The sequence below is a fragment of the Callionymus lyra genome, chromosome 4 (assembly GCF_982586985.1).
Source record: "Callionymus lyra chromosome 4, fCalLyr1.hap1.1, whole genome shotgun sequence".
NCBI classification, from domain to species: domain Eukaryota; kingdom Metazoa; phylum Chordata; class Actinopteri; order Syngnathiformes; family Callionymidae; genus Callionymus; species Callionymus lyra.
In genome coordinates this window covers 14,905,192-14,917,701 of record NC_141821.1, presented here as the reverse complement: position 1 = coordinate 14,917,701, position 12,510 = coordinate 14,905,192, and positions in this window count along the sequence as shown.

The window sequence follows — 12,510 nt, the reverse complement described above, 5'->3', positions numbered from 1 at the left end:
CTTTGCAGTCATAGTATACTTTTATTTTATTTATCTTTAGATAACTTTTGATTTGAGAATTTAAATTAAATTGAATTAAAGATTTAAATCCAACGTCTTTAATTATCCAAATAAATAACAAACCTAGGGAAATTAACCATTTTAAGACGGGAAAACTCTAAAATAAAAGAAAAAATTAATTAAGTGTTCAAATTGACTGTATCTTGTATATGTATGATCTGCTTCATCAAAAAATGAAACTGGAGCCATTAAACAATTATATAAATAGATTTAGCACGTCATACGTGTCTTATCTAATGTGAATGTCTTTACAAGATTATTATTTATTTTTCTTCAAATGCAAAGTAGAATTGTCACCACTTCCATAGAAAGACCCTGAAAACGTTCCTACATCAGTGGCTGAAGGTTTCAGAGACGACCCTTCTGAGGCGGCGAAGTCATCTTTAGCGTCTTGAACACGCCTGCGCTACTTTACCTTCCTGACCAATCAGCCGGACTCGTAAAAAAAAAAAAAAAAACCTGTCATGTTTTGACTTCTGCAACAGCGCTCCATAAATTCTAGTCAATTCCTCCCTCTATCTCCCCTCGTCCCGTCTCCCGGGTTTATTGCAGTCTTTTGGGGCCATGAGGGAGTCATCATCACTGGCAGACGGCGCGGCTGATGTGAGTAAATATCAAGCAGCACTCTCACCCTGTTTTCCCCAAGACCATCTCCACTGCATAAACATGGAGGGGGCTCTACACACACACACCGGCTCATCACCATAAAGCACACACCTTCCGCTCGGCTGTGAATCTTTCCTGACAGTTCGCAGTCTTATTCAAGCATTGCCGATTATTTACAGTGTGGATATGATATAGTTTGAAGCACTTATGCATTCATGCAGGATTGATTGAAGAACACGCATGTCTCCTATAGGACCGTGCATGTCGACGAGGCTCCACATTGTCTGGGAGTGTTTATTCCTCCTCCCGCCAACATGAAATGAAGGAACACTCATGCATACAGGAGTGCACTTTCTTAAGCTGCAGGTCTGTCACTGGCTTCTTTTTCTTTTTTTTTTTTACTCACATGCACGAGTATGTGCTGCACAGACGGCAGATGGTGACTCAAACAATCACTGCTGGTTCTCAGTGTGCAAACAATGGAAATCAAGACTCATTTCCTAAACTAGTTTTTATTTAGATACATTTCTATTGCGCTGGATTCCTTGTTGTTTCCCGAACAGATGCTGAGAATCCTGCAAGTCTGCTAAGAAAGAATAAGTAAATATGAAAGAAAAACATCTTGGGAATACTGAGGTGTTTCCAAGACAACTGAATGAAATTAATTCTCCAGTGAATTCACTGCTCGCTCTGAGGGCTCGTCCAGGCCGAGCGGTCGAGTGGCTTAACAGGAGCTCCTTATGAATGATTCTCTGGTAATGATAGACAAATTTTCGAATGGAAATTAATGCTAACTTTTGATTTCTTATGAAGTTATGAAAAAAAAAACCCCATTATGAATAGAAGCAAGGCAGGAAACAGGTGTTTACGTCAGAGGCGGGGGTGAAAAAGGTAGTGAAAATGTCGTGGGAGGAATTGACCAAAAGATGAGAGGATCAACAGATTCGGAGCTTTATCGAAGAACTCTCAAAAACACAAGATCATCTGTTTATTTATCATCATTCAATTTCCATCTCCATCCAAACACCATCAAAATTACAAGAGGTTTGTCTGAATTCACATCATAGAACCATATGTTTGGAATCAACATATTGTTCCTGGTCCTCGACTTCTCGTGGGACAGGATATATCATTTTGACGTTGACCTTGAATAACAAGCTTTTTGGTGTAAATTAATTGCTACTAATGGCAGGTGATTGTGACCCAGCTAGAGATCCAATAAACATATTCCCGGACATGGCTTCCTGTGAGTTGGAATTGCTCTGTTCCCAAAAAAAACAGAGGAGTCAAGGGATCTTGGATCAGTGAGTGAGGCGAAGAAGAGAGTGCAGCCAGGGTGAAGAGAATGCAGTCAGGGTGTTTGGGAAGTGTCAGCTGTGGCAGTAGAGCGACTCAAGTGAAACCTTATGTCAACAATATCGCTTACAAATATATGCAAAGTTTAATGAAGCAGAATCTGAGTCAGCAACTTGATAACTATATAACATTATATTATACCCTCAAGAGAGTTTTTTTTTCTCACAATTTTGAAATAAAAAAGTGTTTTGTGTTTTTTGAATATGTGAATAATAATAAATCTCCATGATACATTTCTTTTTCATTTAAATACTCCATTTAATTCAATAAAATTGTATTTAAATAATAATATTTATAAAGCCCTTTTTAAACAGAAGTTACAAAGTGTTTTACATAAAAGCAACTACAGTTAAAAACAACAATACATTAAAACAGCACAGTATTAAAACAAGATAAAACAACGCGCGTTCCATTAAAGAAAAATAGTATTGAAAAAAAATGATAAAACAGTGCAAATAAAGGAGAGTAAAAGCCCATTGATGATCCCAGTTAAGGGTTAAAAAGGCCACATCACATGAAAGCCAGTCTGTAAAAGTGTGTTTTTAAAAGATCTAAAAGGGTCAAAAATCTAATTTCACCGTTTAAATAAAAAGTAAAAAAGGAGCACAGTGAATCAACAATGAGTGAATCAGTGAGACAGTAGCGAATACTTTCTTTAAACCGGCAGATACCACAAGCAGAACCAGACTCGCTGTGACTGGCGCCCTGCTGTGTCTGTTTGTTTTTTAAAGGAAATATAGCTGATTTGCGAAGTAAATTTCTCCTCATGCAGATTGATGGTTTCATTCACACATGCTAATTTGATCTTTACATCCTGTCGATGGATTATATGCTGGATTTCCTCCCCGCCGGATTCTTGAAGCAGCCCTCAGTGATCCACTGTAGTTTGGCAGAGTAGATGAAGGAAAACATTGGCCTTGATTGCAACACACTCAGTTACACTTCATTTACTTCCCTCTTTCCAACGCATTATCTCACCACGCCGCGTCTCGCTGAAGCCGAAGTAGGACGTGGAGGATTTTTTCCGGTGGCGTGAACCTTCTGTTCTATCATCTTCAACGTTACGTCATTTGGTTTGGAGGTATTTAGTTCCAGTCCCAGATAATCTAAATGAAAAAAAATCGACATTTGAGACATTTCTTTGAGGAAATCGCTGTAAGTTTGATTTGTAATGTACTCAACATCTTAAGATATTCTTATCTGTGCAGGCTTTTCCCCCCGAGTTTCTGGGACTCCTGTGTTTGTCTTATGCGTCTTGATATTTAAAGTATATTTTTTAACTGTGTATTGTTTGTGATTGTTAAAGCGCTTTGTGACCCTGGTCTAGAAAGGCACTTTACAAATAATTGGTACTTACTTACGTGTACCTCGGAAAATCTTGGTAGATGGTGTCCATGGTCAGAAAAATAAGGTGGAGCTTCTCTTGTCAACTATGGAGAGAGGGAGTGCCAAGTACGAGGTATTGTAGCGAAGAATACAAGTACAACAAGTACAACAGTAGCTCAGGCTCAGTGACCCAGGAGGAGGGGGCCTCGGGGCAGATCTAGGACACATTCGAGAAGCCATTGCTTCAAACATTTGGGAAGGTTTAGATTGTTGCACTATTTTGCCGAAAGGAAAACGTAGTGTGTTTGAAAAAAAGAACTCGGACCAAAGTATATTTAATGGAAAATCTGGTTTTACATTTGGAGCCATCTGTTGATATTTGGAGTTTTAAGTTCTGAACAAGTCAGTGTGGAGAATAGCCAACACTCATTGGCATTTGACATTGAATCTCATCCAACCCATAATCGACACCGCTCTCGTAACCTCTCGTTCGCCCAGATTTCAGACGAGGAGAACTTTATGAAGTAAAAAAAGAAGTTGAAAACATGGTCATGATGAGAGATTTAATGCATCTTGGAGAGAAAGATTCAATATTTGAAACATGTGAGTGAGTCAGGAGAGTTTTCACATTAGTTAACCTTTAAGCACTCTTGCTACTCAATAGACGAACCTTATGATAAGCAGTCTATTCCAGGACTGTATAATGTCAACAGGGTTGTAAATGTACCGACTATAATGTGGACAGGGATTTAAAAAAAAAAAAAAAAAATCATATTATACAAGATTAAGGTCAGAAAACATTTTAGTGGCCGTAATGCAAAGAACATTTCGGGGGTAACCTTTTCACCCAATATAAGTCTCCTTCTAACCCGCTCAATAGTCAGTTTTGAGAATAGAATTTTATTGTAAATCAAACTTCTCCCATAAAAGGTAGAGGACATTCCAGGCAAGATGAAAGTCAAAGTAAAGAGGTTAACATTTGCATCACATTGAAAGACAACAAGCAAGTATTTCTTTACGAAACATTGACTGTTTTATGACCTTGATTTAATGACTAGAATTTTGAATAATAGTTAATATTAATTGTACATAGTTAAAGTAACAAATATTCAATTTGATTGTAATTAACATTGTTAAAGCAAAAAATATCTATAATTAACTATAACTATTACTTTTATTTAAAAAATATTTGCTAAAAATTGTAAACCATCCTCACTCTTTCCAAAAACTCCATCTCAGTTACCAGTGAGGTACCATTACTGGCACCCAGGACACACACGCTAGTCAAACTTGAACTTGACGACCAACTGACCACCATTTTTCCCGATTCAAAGACTTGTGAAAAACACTCGTCTTCACGTTCTCAGCCGGCGAGACACTCAAGGGCGTCTCTCTTTCACCGTTCATTCCACTGAGAAATCACATCAAAGCCTGGGTAAGCTGCGTGTATTCAGATGTGTTTTACCACCTGTGCGGCGAAGATTTGATGTTTCTATTTCAAGTTCACTCGCCATTTGTTTCCCACCAACCTCTCGGAAATCGTGGCATTCACGACGTAGCCATTCCCCAGCGTCCCCTGAAGCACCTCCAGAAGTATTCAGCGCCCATTTGTCATTTCCAAGAATGTGGCAATGTCAGCAGTTACGCCGCAACCTCCACCCACAGCAACGCACTCGCTAGCGCGGAGCTGCAGCCGCGCCCGAGGTCACCCCGCTCCCTTATTACTGTATTAGATCTGCTACGTGATGGATAATGATGCCGCCGCTGCCCTATTTAGTCCGTGTTCGCACATCACGCCCGTGTTTGGCTGCCGTGGTTTGATTCTCTTGAGCAACATGCAAGAATAAAGTTATGGATGCTCGTTCACTCCGATAGGTACGGTTGCTTTGGCGTTTCATCATGCGTCAGATTTCAGATCATTTTTATTTTAAGATGTTTTTTATTCTTCAGAAACGAGTTTAACCGCGTACAAAGATTTTTCTGTGTCGTCCAAAGGAAATATATTTTAATAATTTAGTTTTTAATAGTCACGACTTCATCCCAAAACACACCTGGCGCCCTTAAGAACTCTGATGACTCTGCTCTGTCACTCTCGCTGCACCGGCGCAGCACATATGGTTTGTTTTATTGTTATTCCGACGGTGATTATCCTCCATGATCTCTGGCCTGCCTGCACCACTGACACATTGGGGACAAACAAGCACCTCCTGCACCATTTGTCCCTCACTTGAGCCTCACTTTGAAGACAAATATTATCCAAGATCTCACAGAAAAAACTGGAGGATTGAAGGAACATCACCTACATATATGATCTATTTGACTGAACATTCTACCAACTGGATTTAAGTAAGTTAGACAGTGACTTTGTTTTCAGTGAGATCCTGGCTATGCACAGTCAGCACTAACTTACATTTCTTCAGAGTACCAAACAGTGATTAATACTAGGAACTTCATCTTGGTGATGTAAAACTACCTCTTCAGGAAGTGCAAAAGGTTCACTCGGTTGTACGAAAATATATCAAAATGTTATGCAAGTAAACTCAAGTTGTGAATAACAATAGGAACATTTCCATGTCATTGTTAATATACCATTGTTTTATATACACATCTGGTATATTTCCACCATCAGTTCACATATTCATTCTTATTGTACCAGCAAAAGTTACATTGATTTCAATACAGATTCCCTTGATACTTTACCATTATAACAAGTCTATTTTATCTAATTATAGAACACAATTTCTGCTCTTTTAGTCATCTCAAAGGTAGTGGGGTTTATGTTAAGTGACAGGATTCATTTAAGGGTCTGAAAGTTGCAGAACATTTGCTTCAAACTAAATTGACAATATTCCTTTCACTTATAATGTAAAGCTCATTTAAAATATGAACTTACTTTATTCAATTTAGACAGTGATACAGTGATAACCGCTTACATATACACACATTATATATATATATATATATATATATAAATAAAAGTGCAGTTGGAACCCAAGTGCGTGTGCTAGAAAATGAAAACCATCTGCAAACAAATGTGAAGTGAAAGGAAACACTTTATTATATAAACACAACAAGAATCCAAAATGACAATCACCAGAGTACATTATCTCAAAAGTCCACAAACAAAACGACACGAACAGGGAAACCAGAAACAGAACAGAAACCACAAAAAGACTTGCAAACAGTAATAAACTTACTCAAGCGTTCCAGCAAAGGAACCATAAAAAGGCAAAAATAGTGACAAGACTTGAAGAAACTACATCTCTAATGCAGGAATTGCATTTATCTGAGACACATGTCTGGACTCAGGTGCTCAAAGAAAGTATCAGGTCTTGATTGCAGATAACTTCCAGCTGAGTGTCATAAGTCAAGATCAAGGGAATGAACAAGGAGAGACAGGAAGTGGAAGAACAAAATAAAAACAAAATAAAAGTGGCTCATCACATATATGCACTTTTTTTTTGTTTAATTCCAGATATTGATTTTCTTTTGTTATTAATTTAAATATTTTTGTAGTAAATCAATACATTTAATTTCATTAAATCTAGAATTAAAGGTTTAATTTCCGTTGTTTTTAATAGTAAAAAATAATAATTCCCAAATACATTTTTACCATTATTATTGATATTATCTATCAGCTATATTTATTATATAGTTTAATATTCTTATTCCAATATTTAGAATTACATTTTCAAGCAAACTTTTTTGAATATGTAGCCTTTAAAATCAAACATAAAATGTTTTTATTGTTTAATTGTTAAAGGCTACGGATATCATCAAAATTACAGTTTTTTCCACTTAGATCTGATACTTAATTTTAAATTGAGAATCTTTTTTTTTTTTTTTTTAATTTTGGAAACATTTTCTTTAAAAAAAACAACAAACAAATTACTCAATAACAACCAAATTCAATATTAAAAAAAAAAGTATGAATTAAATTATTTGAAAAAGGTATTAAATGCTTAATAAATAACAATGATTCAAAGTTTCAACTAAATATTTAATTCATCCATTTAATATTCTAATGGCACTGATATACCTCAATAGATCCAACAACAGAGCTGACGTCCATGAGGTAAAGGTGTTCAGTTCATGTGCAGTTTGAGTTCAAATGAACATTATCGCTATAAAAGTGCACAAGCAAGATTAATAATAAATAGACATTGAGATTTTGTTTCCCACCATTTCTTGTGTGTTGTTCTTGAAACAATACATTCCTGAGAAAAGGGTTTCGAAACATCGTAATCAAGACACAAAAAAGGTGAAGGAAATTGTTGCGTGGAATAATGTTCTCTGACATGTTGACAGCAAACACTGATGAATTCAATTCATTATCATGTTTAGCATAAATCGGTGAGAATGACAAAGGTCTCCGTTCATGGACGTGTGCGCCACAACAATTATTCATTTCCAAGAGCGGCGCTTATAAATGAGGCAATTAACACGAGGGGGAAAAAGAGGCGTATTCACTTAATTCCCGTTTGTTAAATGAGTGCTGGGTTCAGAGGCTGGTGTCAGGTTTGTCAGATAAGTGGAGGAGAGGGTCCGCTGGAGGGGGGCTCGCATGACAGTCGCACCTCTTCACAATACAGCGGCCGCACTGAAGAGAAGATGGAGGAATCCTCCCGGTGTAGGTTAGCCTGGTTTAATCCAGACACAAGACAAACACGGCAGCGAGTGGAGTCCCCGGGAGAGATGCTGAGCCGCGGAGAGGAGGAACACATTAGCCTAATAAGAGCCATCTGGTGGCCATTCATTAACTTGACCATCCTTGAAGTCCTGGGCCCAAAATGTCATTTTTCACTTTGCACAGGAAGCCATTAGGTGACAAGATGAACTTCTGCCAAACCTGCCAGAGACGGAAACACTGAGAGGACGGAGACGGGCGAGAGAAGGTTGGGGAGACTGGACGTGTGACCCCGGATCTGTTAACAGATGGATGGCGACGAAAAGATTCTCCTTCTAATCAGACTGGGATTATAATCCGGAGCTAACACACTCCAAAACAAAAGGGAATACAAATCACATGTCATGGTTTAGATGTCACGAAGACACAGATGTGAAAGATACTCATCATGAGTTAAGAGAAACTCATTTGTCATGATAAGTGCTTAGTGAACGAGAACACACACACACCTACACACACCGTTTTAATCAGGTGGTCTGATTAGATGTCGGCGAGGACAAGAGCTCTACTGCCGTCGCGCAAACACTCCACAAGGTTATATGCAAATCCCGCTATTATTTCCCGCCATCTTGAATTCTGCGGAGTGACAATGTGACTGAATCTTCTCTTTGCTCCGCTTCATTCTTTGTATTCGCAGGCGATTGGTGGCACGATTGTGTTTTTTATGTCTCCCGGCTCAAGGTGAGCGCGAGAGAAGTTCGACACGTTTGATGGCGAGTGATATAAGGCCTCATTAAACACGCACAATATTCATATCCACAGATGAAGATATTCTTCAGGGAGTGATGCGATTCTAAATGTGGACAATGAGCAGCATTCTGCCCTCGTTGTGAGTTCCTATCGTAACGTGTCGCTCATTCAGCTTCAAGTCTTTGTACTCTACGCTACAATAATGACCAACAGTGAAAGCAACAGACTTGAGAAAAGTGACCCCTTATCTGTGTTTGTCGCGCCTCAAAACTATTCTTGTAACTTTAACGTTTATGTTCAAACAGCTCTTTAATAACTTCCAGTTCATGTTAGTTTATTTATTTTTCTTTTGCCCAGATAGATTCTGGTCAAAGCACAATAAAAAAAAAGTACAAAGTAAAAGTACCTCAAGTTAAAACGTTTGATCAATTTTCACAAAAATATTTTGACCATGATTTTGGTAATTATCTCCTTTCCTCTGTGAATTAAAGTCATAATTCAACCGAAATACACATTACCAACAAGGGTTGGGGTTATTTTCAGGAAAATCTGTTTCTTTTCAGAGTTATAGAAAAAAATGTTTGTTCATTTTAATGTAGCGACTAATGTCTTTATCTTTGTACACAATTACACTTAAAAACATCCAAATACCTCAGTGGTGCTCGTGTGTAACGTCCATCTTGTATTTAAGCCTCAACGTTAGTAAATGTTCCGGAAAACTTAAATTTGAAAATATTTTAAGTTAGTTTTTTTGCGGAGCTGCAGCAGTTTCCTCATTAAAAGCCATTGCTGTCCTCTATGAACTAGTTGGATTAACTTTTGGTCACTATAATTTAAGAAAAATGTAATCTTGTGAAAATAAACTATTTTAGTGGCAAAAATTGCAACAGATGTATGAGACAAACAAATTGGTCAATTGTCTCAAATACATTACATAACCTTGATTTAGTGAAACCTCTATGTTATATAATTCACACACAGAGACACAGATTTTACTGGTTATTTATGAAAGTATGAAAGTAGAAATACATTCACTGCCATCATGCCTGCTCTTAAAGTGTAATTCAAATATCCAAAAGTGAAAAAAAAGCAATATTGCTTAAGTTCTGTTTGCTTGAACAGTCTTTTCTTTGTATTTTGGTGGCTCATTGTGGTAATCTGAGCTCTTATATAACTATGATGAATAAAAACGTAGATAATCCTTTTTCTTGTTACATCAATTCTTAAACCATCACCGGTCTACTTTGTAAATCGTCACTTCCTACTACAAACTTAACGAGCGCTGCTTGGATCTCTTCTGTTGCAGATAATTTCATTAGTTGACGAAAATGTCAATGCACCTTTTCATTGTCTCAGTCCTTGTGAATGAATATTCATTTAGTTTTTTTCTCGTTATACTCGGAAAAAATGACATTTCCATAAATATGAAGAACATTTTCCAATTTTCCATGGAACAAATGAACACTGGTATGAACGGAAGACACAACAGAAGGTCTTATAGATTAAAAAGATCAGGAAAAAGTAATTTAACAAACGCAGGGAAAACAGTAAAATAGGCAAAAGAAAATCCAACAAAGAATCCAGCATGACTGACAACAACAAGAAGAAAAGTCCATGGAACAAGTGAACGCACCTTCAGCTAAAGGCTGAGACGATCTGACATCTGTAGTCCAGACATCTTAAAAAGCAAGCAGCTGAGTGATCAGAAATGATCTTCAGCTGCCACTCGGGTAAGCCTTGGGTCCAGCTCAGGAAACTGGTTTAAAACAGGAAGTACCATGACAAAATAAAAGCGTACCGGGTGTGCATATTTTTCATCCTTTTGCCAAACTACCACATATAATGGAAAACATCAGATGAATCTAGAATTGGAGTTAAAAGAAAAGGTTTCTACTTTTCTATGGATAGGTTCAATGTTTACCTTTCAGATGTTTTTGTTGTAGTTGTAACACATAAATATGGATATTTTCTTCAAAAACTATCAGTACTTAAAGTGTGATAATAGTGAGATGAACACGAGCAAATTAAAGCAAATAAAGAAAACACTGAAACAATTCTTCCGTAGAACAAAAAGGGAGATTATAGAAGAACATAGAACACACAATTATAAACACTAAAAGTGCATTGGCAGAGGCAGAGGTTCACAAACTCTGTTTATATTCTTTACAGCTGTATTATTAGACCTTTAACCTAAAACAGTCACAGCAACTTATGTAAATCTATTTTAGATTCACACTCGCATGTGTTTATTTCTGAAGTTGCAGAAATGCAGGAGACAAAGTGTGAATGAGCCGTGAATTAATATTTTCCTCACGCACCTGTTTGTATCCTCGGGGAAAAACCGAGGCGAATAAAAGATAAATAAATAAAATAAATTTCTGCTCTTCAGTGGAAACTTAATGAAGCTCTTCCTAGGCAACAAACTAGGTTACTGACTGCATTTGCTCATCATCACTAACAAGACAAAGGGAAATACTCGGTTGCAGGCAGATGGTTCTCTGGTCTTCTTTCTTTTTTCTTTACCGTGGCAACCAGGTGTGGGAAGTCTCAGTGAAGATGTACATCTATGTCACTCACTTGAAAAACATGTTGTGATTCTAAATCTCATGTTAACGGTTGACTTCTTCTGTTTCTGCTCCATTACTTTACACGTCAAAGTAGCAAAACAGTGCTTTTACAATCAAAACATATTGAATCCTCATCTTGTTTACTGTCAAAAAAACTTGAACTGTTTGAATGACCTGAAGTATGTTGCATCTCAGCACTTCTTCTTTACCATCAAGACGTAAAAATATTTGATGCTGCCTTCTTGCACAATTTATTTAAGTTGTTCTTCCTGTTTTGTCTGTTTCAGGTTTTTTACCTCAGTTTTCACCATGTGATGACTTTCATTACTCCTTCCATTCATGTCCTGATGCGTTTTGTTGGTTTTGTGTTAAATAAATTATAAAAACGTGCAGAAAAGTTCTGGCCGATAGGAGCAAAATACTTGGCATGTTAAGCCAGTTTAAACTTGAATTTATTTCAAACTAAAAAGTATTCAGAGAGCGCAGACCACTGGCAAGGATTTAATTTCCACCCAAAATTGTACAAGTGTAATTCTGATGCAAAGCAATGCTGAGTGGTAAACAATAGTATTATTTTGCAACACAGACACGTAGAAGTTACTTTATTGGTTTGATTGTATGATAATATATCAACTTTTATGACATGGTTGAGGTAAAACAATTCAGTCTTTTGAAAGGTGAATGAAACCAATTTATAATTGGGTGCAACACCAAAAATAAGGTTATTTGTCCCATTATAACATTTTCTTTAACCCTTATCTCAGGGTCAAAGTGACCCAAAGCCTTGAAAACAATGGTAATTGAAACAATAACCTCTGTTTTGGGAATTCGTGTAACCCGAGATAACACAAGATTGAACATTATTATTAATTTTTTTTTAGCAGAGATCAAAGTTTTTGTGGTTTTCTTTTAATACTGCCACTTTTAATAAATCAACTTACTCTTGGTGTAAATCCATCCTTTTGTTAGATTATTACGGGTTATTATAACGAAGATTTTCAGTTCCCATCATCCCCACCTATGCAACCAAGTCCATCACATCAGAAGACAGCGGTCTCACCATCTAGTGACCTGATCCATGAGACTCTTTGATCCTCTTGAGTTCTATCAATTTCAATAGTCATAAAACAGTGGTGAGTTTGCGTCAGAGTCAACATCACGGTGACCAGGCTCTGGAGGTTGCCCCGGCTCTCAAGATATCACCACAGGAACGTCGCT